The 12,935-nt window shown below is 36.4% G+C and overlaps 1 protein-coding gene across 1 annotated transcript in view; it reads right to left on the bottom strand.

Moving 5' to 3' along the window:
• Positions 1-12,935, bottom strand: part of LUZP2 (leucine zipper protein 2) — a 168,470-nt gene that overhangs the window by 120,014 nt on the left and 35,521 nt on the right. The gene's annotated exons all lie outside the window — the stretch shown is intronic.

Raw genomic sequence — 12,935 nt, 5'->3', positions numbered from 1 at the left:
TACAACCATCCAGATGTACATGCAACAGAAAATAGTATAGTGGAATTCAAACACTTGAATATGTTTCACTCACAACTAAAGTCAGAAAAGCTCACTGAATTATGCTTAAAAAGTTTCACAGGTTTCTTTGGTTTTACGTGGTTATTTAGCTTTGTAAACATAATCTGAGAACTTTGTATCAATATTTATGAAATTCCTGTTGAAATTAATATACATGCAGGACAATAAAAACCTTGTCCAGTTATCACCTGGAGAAACAGAAGAGATCTTTGACATTCTTTATGTGTCAGCTAAAGATCTTCTACACCCAAGTTAATGAAAAACAACAATACATAGGAAATGCCATTCTTTCCAGTGCAAGAAAATGACATAATGAACAATATCTTGCAACTGTTTGTAGATCATACATATCCAGGAGCTGCATAGTTGCAGCAACAATCTATGACCCATTATCAACAATGTAGGTCAGAGTTGTAAAGTACCAGATATTTGACACACAAACAAGTAGAAGCTGAATACCCTGTTACACTTGACCATCCTAAAACTAAAAGGTAAAGTGCGAGTCCGCGAGTCTGTAAATAAGTACAAAAATCATCCCCATAAAAACAGACATCTTTACTTCTGAGAAGCTATAAAAATTCAAGCTCATGTTTGATTAGGATTACCATTTAAAATACAGACAGGGAGTTAATATAGATATGGTAACACAGATTGAGCAGTACAGCAATGCCAAAAAGCACCAGAGTAAAAGTGGAGACATTCTACAGGACGAACTTGAGGGGTCCTTCTGTTTTCGAGTGGTTCGAAAACTGTTTTCCTCTGCAAGCACGTACCTCTCATCAATGCAGAAATTTGAAGATAATGCCTTAGGAAACAAATATTTCATTTGCCATCCTGTTGGTCTTGTTGATCAGCATTTCCGTGAATTTACAGTAGAAACAACGATAGAACAACTAGAGTGGAAAAGAACTGAAAGTCCCTTTAACAGATTTTAGCCATTAAGTATCTTGGAACTTTAAAAGTGTTGGGTTTATGACTACAACATATAGTTTGGCTCAAAAATAACTATCTTCAACATTTAATCATTCAAGAAAATCAGCAGGGCAGAAAACTAAGATAAGAAAATAAATCAAGAAAGCAACGTTCCTGATCAAAATGGAAGTTTTGAAAATATTCCATAGCATCGTATTTTTATTTCTGCTCTCAGCGATCACTCACATCTCGCAGCATGTTTCCAAGAAACTTTTCCACAGAACAGGATAAAAAAGCAAAATATTGGAAGCATAGAGACTCATAATGAATTTGTTTGCATGCATCACTAAAAAATTGGTAGACATTTTAATTTTGCTTAAACATTGGTTTGTATACTAATTTTCTCCCACTCTGAGGGTATATAGCCTACATGTGAACTTCAACCAAAGGTGTATTTGCTCATATTTCTCAAAGCTGAGTGATAGAAATGCACAGTACTCTGTATTTTATCCTTGGAAGAAACTCAGGAAAAGTTCCTTGGGTACAGGTCTCAAAAAGTTCACGTGTCTTTTGCAGACAGAAATCTCTTCTGCAGAATGGGGCTGGCACATTGGAAACAGAAAAGGTTACTAAAAAGGTCTCAGTAAATCACTGGGAAATAAATGAGGAGGAAGACAATTTCCACTGTTCTCTACCTTGTGCAATCAGTTATACACCTGTACAAGGAGAATTTCCATGGTTTTTAATCAGCCTAGATTTATACTTTGAGCTGACACCAAACCCAAGGGCTGTGGTTAATATTGTCATATATAAAGCCCATTAGTCACAGACGCAACAAAGTCTTTCCCTCTTCCACACACTCTGTCTTGAATTCTTGCTTCATTTTAATCAAGGGACTACAACAAAAATAAACCCACTGAAAAATGCATTCAGCATAAAATCAAAAGATCCAAGTTTTCTAAGTAAATAAAGATACGGACATTTTCTTTCCGTGGTATTCTCACTTCATTGCAGTGTATGAGTGAAAAACCTCTTTCCTGACGTATAGTTTATTTTTCTATAGAACTTTGTTTATCATTCCTTCCCCCAACACACACCACCATAAAAAGTGGTTAAAAAAATATGTTATTACAATAACCTATCATCTAGATAAGATCTTCACTTAAAATTTCTCATCTCAGGAGCTCATACCTACCACTTTATCTCACACTAGAAAACACAGAATAAGTTTGCCCAAGCATAGCAGCATTGCCTTTCTTCCAACATATGAGCTATCAACATTATATATAATCTATGGAATAGACTCTATTGTTCTCCTTTTTTTTAACCCTTTTCATATAAATTCAAGCAGGGCCTTGGAGCAACATATAGCAGCAAAGTTGCTATAGATGGACATTTTTCTCTTATTCATTTAAAACTAAAACAATAACTCCAGTCTTTCCAGAAAACAACAGCTAAAGTGTAGTATCAGCATCAACAGATAAAATGAGATCTCTCATTCACTTTGGTGCTCTCAACTACCCCAGAATTAATAGTTCTGAGTGAGTAGCTAAATGAGCTAATGGAAGAATAGCACTTACAAGAAAAAAAATCATTTCCCAAAGGTATGAAAGCAAGGAAGCCACATATATTAAATGTTAAACTTACCTGAATGAAGCTTTTCATTTTGGTTAAAAGACCAAAGTACAGTTTTTGGCATTTCTGATTCAGCAGTTCCTGACACTTCATAGTTCAATTAGCCTAGTTTGATTTATTTTCGCTCTAGAAACAGTGACAAAGCAATAGCAGAAATACTGAGCCAACCAGTGAATGCAAATCCTTGGTTTTAAACACACTTTTTGAACTGCGTGAATGATGAATGTTCATATGGTTTAGAACCAAATGAACAAAATGAGGGAGATTTTTTTTTTCCTGTTCTCACACTTAATTCCTCGTGTGCAGTTTCTAGTGAATTTTCAGATTTAAATTATTTGTGTTTGATTGACGTGAATAAAAATACTGCAAGTGGGAGGCACCTCAATGTTCTTCTCAAACTCAGGGTATCCTCTCCAATGAAAATGGCTCCCACAAGCATCAATATGCAATTATATACATACCTGCTATCATCTACTGCATAAAAAAAAAAATCAGCAATTTGATTATATTGCTCTGAAATGGGATTGTCTGAGCCTTTTGACATGTGGGCTGGGTGCCAGTTCAGATACCTGTCTGTAAACCAGTAATGACATTCCCATGAGTCCCTGGACACAGAGAATATGATACCCAAGTATGCCAAAAAAAATAGAGCCCTCATGCCAAGAATAAAGACCACAGTACTGGGTGGTAACATGACATACATGTCCTGGAAAAGCAAAGAAACTTTTACTGGAGAAGAGATTCAGAGGTACTAAAATAATAGGAAGACTATGGAGAGAATGAAAGAAGCCAAAACAAAGGCAAAGTTATTCATATTTCTACCCAGGTAATTACAGTGGAAATAGGCATGAACAGCAAATGTTTTCAGTTGGTCAAGTTCTGCCATATATACTAAACTATATGGAAAACAAACAAAACAAAACAAGCCCACTACTATAAAGGACGAGAAGCATAAATGAAAAGCAGCTGAGAAAATGTCCTGAGCACCCTGAAAATACTGAAGATTGTTCTTTCTTCCAGGCAGGAATGTGCAACACTCTTCTCTCTTACTAATCACACCCATTTTTATTGGTTGGCTAGCACAACAGATTATGATACAAATACAACTGACTCCAAACAAAACAGGGAAAAGATCATAGGAATAGAGGAATTATTAAAAAAGGTCTAACCTTCAGAAAAAACATGTTAAAAAATCAAGACAGAGAAATGGGGGGAAAAAGTCTAAAAAATTGTCTCTATTGGTATACTACTTTAGCAATTTGCTGTTTTGTGGCAACTGTTTTATCAGTGATGGTAACTTGTACCAAGCCTTCACTCTAACATGACCTGCACATTAACGTTTCCTAGGTATTCATGTAAAAGTGCAGATTATTAAAATCTGCTTAATTCTGGTATCTTAAAAAGCCAGTCAACAGTGGAGAAGGGAATACATGCTCAGAAATGTTGGCTCACTTGAGGTCTTTAGGTGCTGCTAGAAAACTCCCCCAAAACACACAAAACTTCAGGAGATCCAGAGTCTTTTCATCTGCAGAAGCCACTTGGATGGAACGGGTCTAATTCCCTCAGCACAAAGATGTCCCCAAAACACCATGAAAGTTGCAACAACTTTAGGCATCTCCTTTAATGTTTTCCCATTGTCATTCACCGCAAGTGGAAGAAATTTAATATTGTGTCAGAGTATTGTAAACTGAACTTTAAACATTGCAATGAAATGTAGGTTAGAGTGTAAGGAACTTTTTTTTTCCCTGAAGAGTGTGGAAAAGTTGTATAATCATCTGAGTATAACCTTCTTCAAAGAGATGAAAAAGTAACATAATTACACCATACCTAGGTCATTTTGGAAATTATAAGTGAATTTAAAACAGTAATAACAAATAATTAAAATACATTAAGTGTATAAAGTACAAAGGAAGATAGGTTTTAAAGCCTTTTGAGAAAATGAATGCCTTTTCTTCTGTTACATTAATATAATTTAAAGGAGCAAAGGGTTGTGCTTTTCATGGCTCGATCCATTTAAATATGAAGTTAAAGTCCAGGGAAACTGCAAATCAAATTTTACCAACAGAGCTCGATCTCACCTCTGTTACCAGCCATATCAACAAGAGTAGCATTTCGTTTTTCTGGGAAAATGGGAAACCTGGCACCAGTGACTAAATTGTATCATTTTCTCATCCAAGTAACACATAGTGTAGGTGAAAAAAAAATTTAAACAGCAAACTGTGATGACTTGAAGCAAATCTACAGGCTTCTCCTATATAGTTACTATCCAAAGAGCATTAGAAATAAGAGATACCTCAGCATGTGCTCTGAATTCTGAAAAGAACAAAGACAGGACTGGAAGTTCCCCGTGTCCTCTGCACACTCAATGCAAATTCTGTACAGTCAGGTTCCCAACATGCTCGGAACGGAAAAGGATTCATTCTCATTATGTAAGAAGTAGTTCCAGTATAAGTTGGGGAATGACCTATTAGAGAGCAGCGCAGGGGAAAGGGACCTGGGGGTCCTGGTGGACAGCAGGATGACCATGAGCCAGCTCTGGGCCCTTGTGGCCAGGAAGGTCAATGGTACCTGGAGTAGATTAGAAGAGGGGTGGTCAGTAGGTCACGAGAGGTTCTCCTGCCCCTCTACTCTGTCCTGGTGAGACCACACCTGGAATATTGTGTCCAGTTGTGATCCCTCAGGGAACTGCTGGAGAGAGTCCAGCACAGGGCAACAAAGATGATGAAGGGAGTGGAGCATCTCCCTTATGAGGAAAGGCTGAGGGAGCTGGGGCTCTTTAGCTTGGAGAAGAGGAGACTGAGGGGTGACCTCATTAATGTTTACAGATATATAAAGGGTGAGTGTCAGGAGGATGGAGCCAGGCTCTTCTTGATCACAACCAATGATAGGACAAGAGGTAATGGGTTCAAACTGGAACACAAGAGGTTCCACTTAAATTTGAGAAGAAACTTCTTCTCAGTGAGGGTGACAGAGCCTGGCCCAGGCTGCCCAGGGAGGTTGTGGAGTTTCCTTCTCTGCAGACATTCAAACCCGCCTGGACACCTTCCTGTGGAACCTCAGCTGGGTGTTCCTGCTCCGGCAGGGGGATTGGACTGGATGAGCTTTCGAGGTCCCTTCCAATCCCTGACGTTCTGTGATTCTGTATGTTCTGATTCCCAGGCATTTATTTTTTGTGTTTTCTTCTTCCATGTCTGTGAACTGCAGAAGAGCAAGTTTACTCAGAAGTTTGTGGTTTTAATCTCAGGAAAACACTATTTTTCTGGGAGTCTTGGCTTCAGAAGTTTGCTTTCATTTTTTGTCTGATGGCGCACAAGTGAATCAAGGGAAAGGGAGTAAATTCAAGGAGGAAAGGGAAATAACAGTGCCTTCTGAACAGGACAATGGATCTGCATTTAAAAGAAATGGCTGTGAGGCCTGGACTGTTCCCACTCAATGCTTTGACCCTGTGTATTTATCTCAAAAGTTCCAGAACACCCAGTAAAACTTCTAGTTTTGCCAAAGTAAGTGCTGCTTTATATTCAGCTCTGATTTCATCCTTCCCAAATGCTTAAGTCCAGGGGAAAAGTGTTTCTTCTCCTAAATATCATCTTCTGTGTATTTTTGTGAAGTTGATTGCCTGTAATTTTCAAGAAAACACGAGAGCAGTTCCTCTGCAGCATGCTCGAGCATCAGTCTCCTTTTTGAAGGACAGCACTGAGGTGTAGTAAGATATTTTTGCTTCATGTAGGAGCACCTCATTCATCTGTTAGCTTAAAAAAGTGCTGAGCTTTGAAACCAGGCTCTGGTTGTCTAAAAACTTTCACATCAAACCACTGGAAAGTGACCTTGAAGAATACTCCTATTCTATGAAAAACTACTTGTATTTAACAAGATAGATTCTCAAAGAACTCGAAGTATATTTTAAAGGAAGGAAAAGTAGCGTATATTTGGCCGAAGAAAGCTGGACATGTTTTGATTATTTAGTTACACCATGATTTGGGTGATTTCATTTATTTCCTGCTTTAAGATTATAGATATAATCTCTTGCTAAAGTTCATATAAGTTTATATAAGTTTCATTTCTAAACATCTGTGTACCTGGAGGTTACAGTTACAAAAGTTTTTGAAGAATGAAGTTTTCTGTAAGGAAAACAGATCATCACTTATCTCAAAATTTATATAGAAAAATCTGTAATTTCGTAGTCATAGTTAATTATTCTAGTCTTTACCCCAAAGATGCCAGGAAATCTAGGAACAAAACCCATGTGGTTTAAATAAAAAACCACACAAGTAGCAAAAGATGGACAACAGAAAAATAAAACAAAGTCTTAACTTTGCAGGCTCTTTGTAATTGGCATGTAGATGCATTTCTTGGAAAGACAAGTGTTCAGAATAATAAAACATTACAGTTTAAGAACTGTAAATGTAGCACCGGGACTGTTGATGTGCATTTCACACAGCAAAAATGTTGGCAAATAATTCTGTGAATATGTAACGTGTCTTCACAGGCAGGAATCAGGACTGGTGTGGGAGTATTTCAGAAGTGGCTGTAATTCTAATGAGCAAAACTCTTCTTGAACTTCAGGTACTGTACTAGGGAGAGAATGAAGCAAGCTACATTCATGAGAATACTGCAGGAGATGTTTGGATCTTTTTATATATATACTAAAAACAAACAAACAAATCCCACACTACGCAGGAAATCACTGGTTTTTACAACAAAGCTTGAATTTAGATGTTCAGTGATGAAGACATCTAATCTCAATGCCAATACGAATGAGATCAAGAATTTTAACAGCCTTGGCACCTTTAAAACATTTATAAGAAGGAACAATAATTTCAGCTAATGATTAAAGTCAATAGAGGAAGAATACAGGATTGATATTTAAGAACTTGTACCCACAGCTCTTCGATTAATTAAATCCTTGCTTAACCTACTACTCCCCTTTCCCATCCACCCATGCTACTGGGTAAAATGATGAAGTTCCAGAAAAAGGAAGAATCTTAAGTATTTTGAAAGCTATTAAAAGTCTCATATCTGATTAGCAAAACTGAAGATAAGTGACAGAAAGAAGGGGTGGTGGGGAAAGATCATCCAGAAATACCCACGTGTCTGTAAAAGGAGAGAAAAATTTCTAAACATGGCCTTATTACTCTTCAGAAAAATGTTGAGCTCCTGTTCTTTTCCCCTGAATTCGTACGAATAAGCTATTTTGAAGGCATTGTTTAATAACACAGAACAGTCATGTGTCTAAGAACTTCTCCTTCCACTCCCCTGACAAAATGGAAAAAGAAAATAGAACCAGAAAAAAAAATACCCATGGAAGGGACAAAGATTATGGAATTCCCCAAGGAAACATTGCTCGCCACACAAGGAGCCCTGGATTTAGAACAACCACAAACCAGAGAAATAAACTCTAAATGAGAAAATCTTCTGCTTATGTGAGTGATGCTGTGCAATGCACAATGGCAGCAAATCTTAGCAGTAGTATTTAATTTGATTTTGATTCTCACTACTGATTCACAAGCAAGCTCTTAGTTTGATTTGCATGCATCCAATGAAAGTAAATCTGAGCAAATACAGCTGTATGAGCTACATAAATTATCTTGTTTTTTCACACCTGTACGCACTTCTTCACATTTCAGATAAATACAGACAGTCATCCTTTATGGAAATGAAAAATTTCTTCTGTTACATGTGTACATGCAATTTTCAGTTTAGAGTGGATTTATTTTCACTGTAAACTAAGTTATGTTCAAATCCCCAATTAAACCATTCACACTAAATCTCGGATCAGCAAAATAATAAGCATATGGTTAAGCTGTCAGAACTTTCCAGTTTAGCACATGCTTAGTTGTGCTCTTACCAAATATCAGGGCATGTTACAAGCAACAAATTTGCCTTAATTCACATCCCCTATGTAGCACATCCTCGTAATTATGACTGCCCTAATGGTAGAGAAACATATGCTAAAAAACAATAGAGGCTGTGCCAGATAGAGGATGTGGAACTGTCAGAGGAAATGGGGTTCTGCTCCCATCTCTAAATTATGTTTTAGGAGTTATTTTATTGTACTTATTTCCTTCCTCACCATTTACAAACACATGGAGTGTTTACAAAACCTAACTTACTGAGACAAATTTATGCAATAACATATGGGCCGTATTATTTCAGACATTCACTGAAGCTGGAACACCAATGTGAAACTTGGAAAAGCTACACTGTGTTATCAAAATACTTTTGATACTTCCTCTTTCCATGAACAAGTGTAATTACATGGAACACAAGGTCTTTGCTGTTGATGTTCTCTTAGAGGCAGTAGTGGGAGCAAGTTTCTCAAATTAGTTCTACTGAAACTGATGGAAGATTAAAAGTACATATTTACTTTAAGATTACATTAACAGTAACCTTTCCAACATTACAAATAACTTGCATTTTAAAATGGCCATTTTCTAATGTGGCCTATATGTGAACGTATATGACTTATAGACCATACGCCTGAAGAGCAAAAGAAAAGAACGTCTATAAAACCAATATAATGACTTTCCTTTACACACTTCAGCCAAGAGAGATTCAAGTCGCTCCATAAGGTAGCAAAAAAGAAGACAAGAAATACCATTTCTAGTCCCTTGATACTACAATAAGGGCCCAGAGAGTCCCACTGAGAAAGTCAATGCATGTTCTGAGAAAATGGGGTTTCTGCTAGGCTGGGGAAGTAGCATATTAAGAACGGACTTCTGTCCCCTCAGAAATTTGTCATTCAATGCAGCAATATGAAGAACTTGGTATCTTCAAGCTGGAAGGGAAAGGAAGCACCTACAACTGGCTCCAATAGTCCTGAACACTAAATACATCTGGAGGAGAACTTTGAAAATGGGAGTCAAAATAATCCCATTTATCCTCCTTGCAAATTAGCAAAGTAGTTAAATCATTTTAGTCCATAGGTAAAAAAGTTTATTTCTGTATCACTGAGGTAATAAATCACTGAATATAGAAGAAATAGTGCCATTATTAGTTAGAGATAATATACTGAGGAATATATTTTGCTAATGAAACCTTTTCAATTAATAAGTATGCAAGAAATAGTACAATTTAATATGGGAAGTCAAATTAGGAAAGCTCATTAAAATCTGTAAATCTGTTACAGACACCTAGTGTTGAATAATTCATTGACTGTTTAACACATTTACTAAAAAAAACATGTAAATTACTTTTATGACTGGCCTAATTCTAATTTTTTGTTTTGTGAAGGGATTCTTTTTTCCTAACACAAGTCTGAAAGTTTAATTGCAAATTGATTAACATGGAGCTTTGCTAATTAAATCAGCTGAAGGAGATTTAGGCTGACACTATGCTAGGTGCTCAAATTAAGGGACTGTCCCATTGCATTAAATATAGTGCATTTATCATAGATAAACTAACATGCTGTTCATTTGAGCTGACAGATAATGGAGGAGGAAAATGAATCTTTACAGTATTGTGTGTAACAGAAACACAGCTCTTTTACTACTAATTGTAGCTTTACAGGTTTCTGAACAATTAGAAAGGGTTTTCATTTTTTTTCAGTTTGAAATGAAAAGAATAAAATCCTTCACTAACACTTTGCTTATGTGACAGTATCAGTCCAAAGATCTTCACATATAACAGTGCTGATAGGCAGTTAGGAAGAAACCTTAGAAAAATCCATTTAAGTTTTAAAACCTTTGACTGGAGGGTATTAATAAAACTAAAGAAAATGGCTGCATAGTACCTAAATGAAAGCTTATCTCTAAATAAATCTGCATTACCTGGGCATTATCATCTAGATGGTGGTATTCAGTTAAAGTGTACAAGTTTTATGAATTCAGTTGCAAGGTTCTCTAGTTTTCAAAGTTCCTTGGCACTGCCAAATTCCCACATCATTCTGTTTTCAAAGTTATCTATATGAAATATTATCAAGTTAATTAATAACAGAAGTCTAGGAAGTCTACTTCAGTTTCTCCCCTGAAGGTCCAAATCCCACCTAAAGAGATAGCCAGGAAAGTAAAAATCCTCCATCGGTGCAGATTGCAAGCACCCTTTGCTATAATTGAGCAGAGCCACCAGAGAAGCTCATGACCCAGAGACAATTCACACCTGAATACACAGCAGGTACAGAAAGGACTACAATACCCTAAACACATCTTGAAGGTTTTTGCCTCTCTCAGTTCAGATAAAATACATCACAACATGCAGCACTGGAAATATATTTGGAATATTTGTGTTGGCTGCATGCACAGAAATTAATGCTAAGCTGATGAGCTTAGCGAATTAAAGACAACAGCAAGGAATACCTTTTCCTTTCCTTTTAGCCTGTTTAAGACAGTCAGCACACAACACTCCCTCCTTGTACATGACAGCATCCCTGATTATGTACAGTCAGTCACATAGAGAGAGCATCAAGGTTTGGATAATGCTCCAGCAAGATGAGTTCCTTGATATGTCTCATAAGCAAGGACACTAATGCATATATAAGGAAATTCACATCTGAAAACAGGAGATGCACGACATTGTTTTGATACCTGATTAAGTGCTGGCAGCTCACAAAATCGCTGACTCAAAATAATAGCACTGCTACTACCCAAGTAATTTTAATCAAAATAGCTGTCCTTTCACTTGAAAAAAAAAAGTCAGATAAAACAAGAGCAGTCGGTGTAAAGTATATGATAAATCATCAAGTTTGTATGTAATAAAATCTCTTGTTCTCCTCACTTTCCTTCTCAATGACTGGAAGAAAACAGAACAAAAGCCCAACCATGCTCTTAGAGTGAGAGTAGATATTAGTACGGATATTAACATAATTAAGACTAAAAAAATAACAATCTGTATCTGAAATTAATAATACTTAATCATTACATTTTGCCCATATTTTATCATACTGATGCAAGGTGTAATCTCATACACATTGACTCAAGCCAGCTACATTATGTAGTCATTACAGAATGCTTCTGAATTATTAAAGCTCCATAGTTAATTCCGCATGAGTTGCTGTCAATAGACTTCAAAAGGGTTATGAGCAGAAGATAAAATAATTGCATGCTTGCTTATGAGCAAGAAAAGAAAACATTATTTGGCTAAGAATGCACTATAGATTTTCAAGAAAGGTCAGAGACCTTTTCAAGACCACACTTACCATTAAAATCCAAATACATTATTGTGCTAAACTTGAGAACTCATGCTCCATGGAACTCTTAACACCCAGGATGAACTGCTGCCTGCCTAGTTTTCAGGTTTATAAGCACTTACTTGTTGTAGTTAATTGATTAAGCTTGCAATACTTATTCATTATTATTGCTATCAGCTGGACAAAACTTCAAAGCCATCCTCAATAAAGAATATCTCTTCCAATCAAAACAGTTCTCCACTCCTTTCAAAATAAACTAAATCAATACCAGCTAAATGTTAACTGCACATGAAAATGTTTACTGCCCTTCTATGCATCACTGCAACATGGAACTACAAAATTATTAAGATTTTGTGGGCGTTACACAAACTTGTTACAAGATGACAGTGATTCCAGCTTTAAAACAGAATAGGAGAAAAACACCAGATATTGGGAAAATGCTGTTTGCCTGGAAAAATCCCCCAAAGCTTCCACTTCCTTTTACACTGACCACAGAAAATGTTATCATGCGTCATAGATGGTCACGCTGAGTTTTCTTAGAAGAGCTTTTAGAGGATGATAAGGCATTCCAGTAAGAAAAGGTCTGCAAATATGCCTTGAAATTAAACAAATTGGACCTTTGGGAGAGATCCAGCATTTATAGAAAGAGTTCACAAGTTCTGATTTGCTTACTCTCCATAAGATGTGTTTTGCAGTGTGCACATACAGAAATAAAACAAACCATTATAATTTGCAGAAGTGAGTAAAAAGTTATTGTTGGATTTCACCCAATAAGTGATGTTTTTTTCAAAAAATAATAAACATCCATGTGAAAATGAAGAGTTGGTGCTTTTTCAAAGTTATTCTTCTGCTGGAAATGTAGAGAAAATCTCTTCCTTGAAGAAATCGTCAAGGTTTATCGTGCCATAAACTATCACTAAGTTTCCAAAATTCATGCACACACAAAATTTGAGATATGACAAAAAACCTGTAGGGGACCCTAACCTATGAAGGCAAAAGAGCAAGCAAACAAAATCAAACAAACCAACCCAAACACGCACAAATCTTCAGACTGAAAGGATGACTTGGTAGTTTGGTATAAATTCGCTGGCAATATTTATACTTTTCATAGTTACTCAGCACTATACATTTATGCTTACAGTTTAGCTCTCTTTCCACAATATCAATTTTCCTGATCCTTGGTTACACAAGTGTGTGATTATTAGTA

Source organism: Patagioenas fasciata, chromosome 5 (genome assembly GCF_037038585.1).
Source record: "Patagioenas fasciata isolate bPatFas1 chromosome 5, bPatFas1.hap1, whole genome shotgun sequence".
Lineage (NCBI taxonomy): Eukaryota > Metazoa > Chordata > Aves > Columbiformes > Columbidae > Patagioenas > Patagioenas fasciata.
Note: the sequence above shows the minus strand (reverse complement) of the source record. Positions and strands in the feature narration are given on the sequence as shown.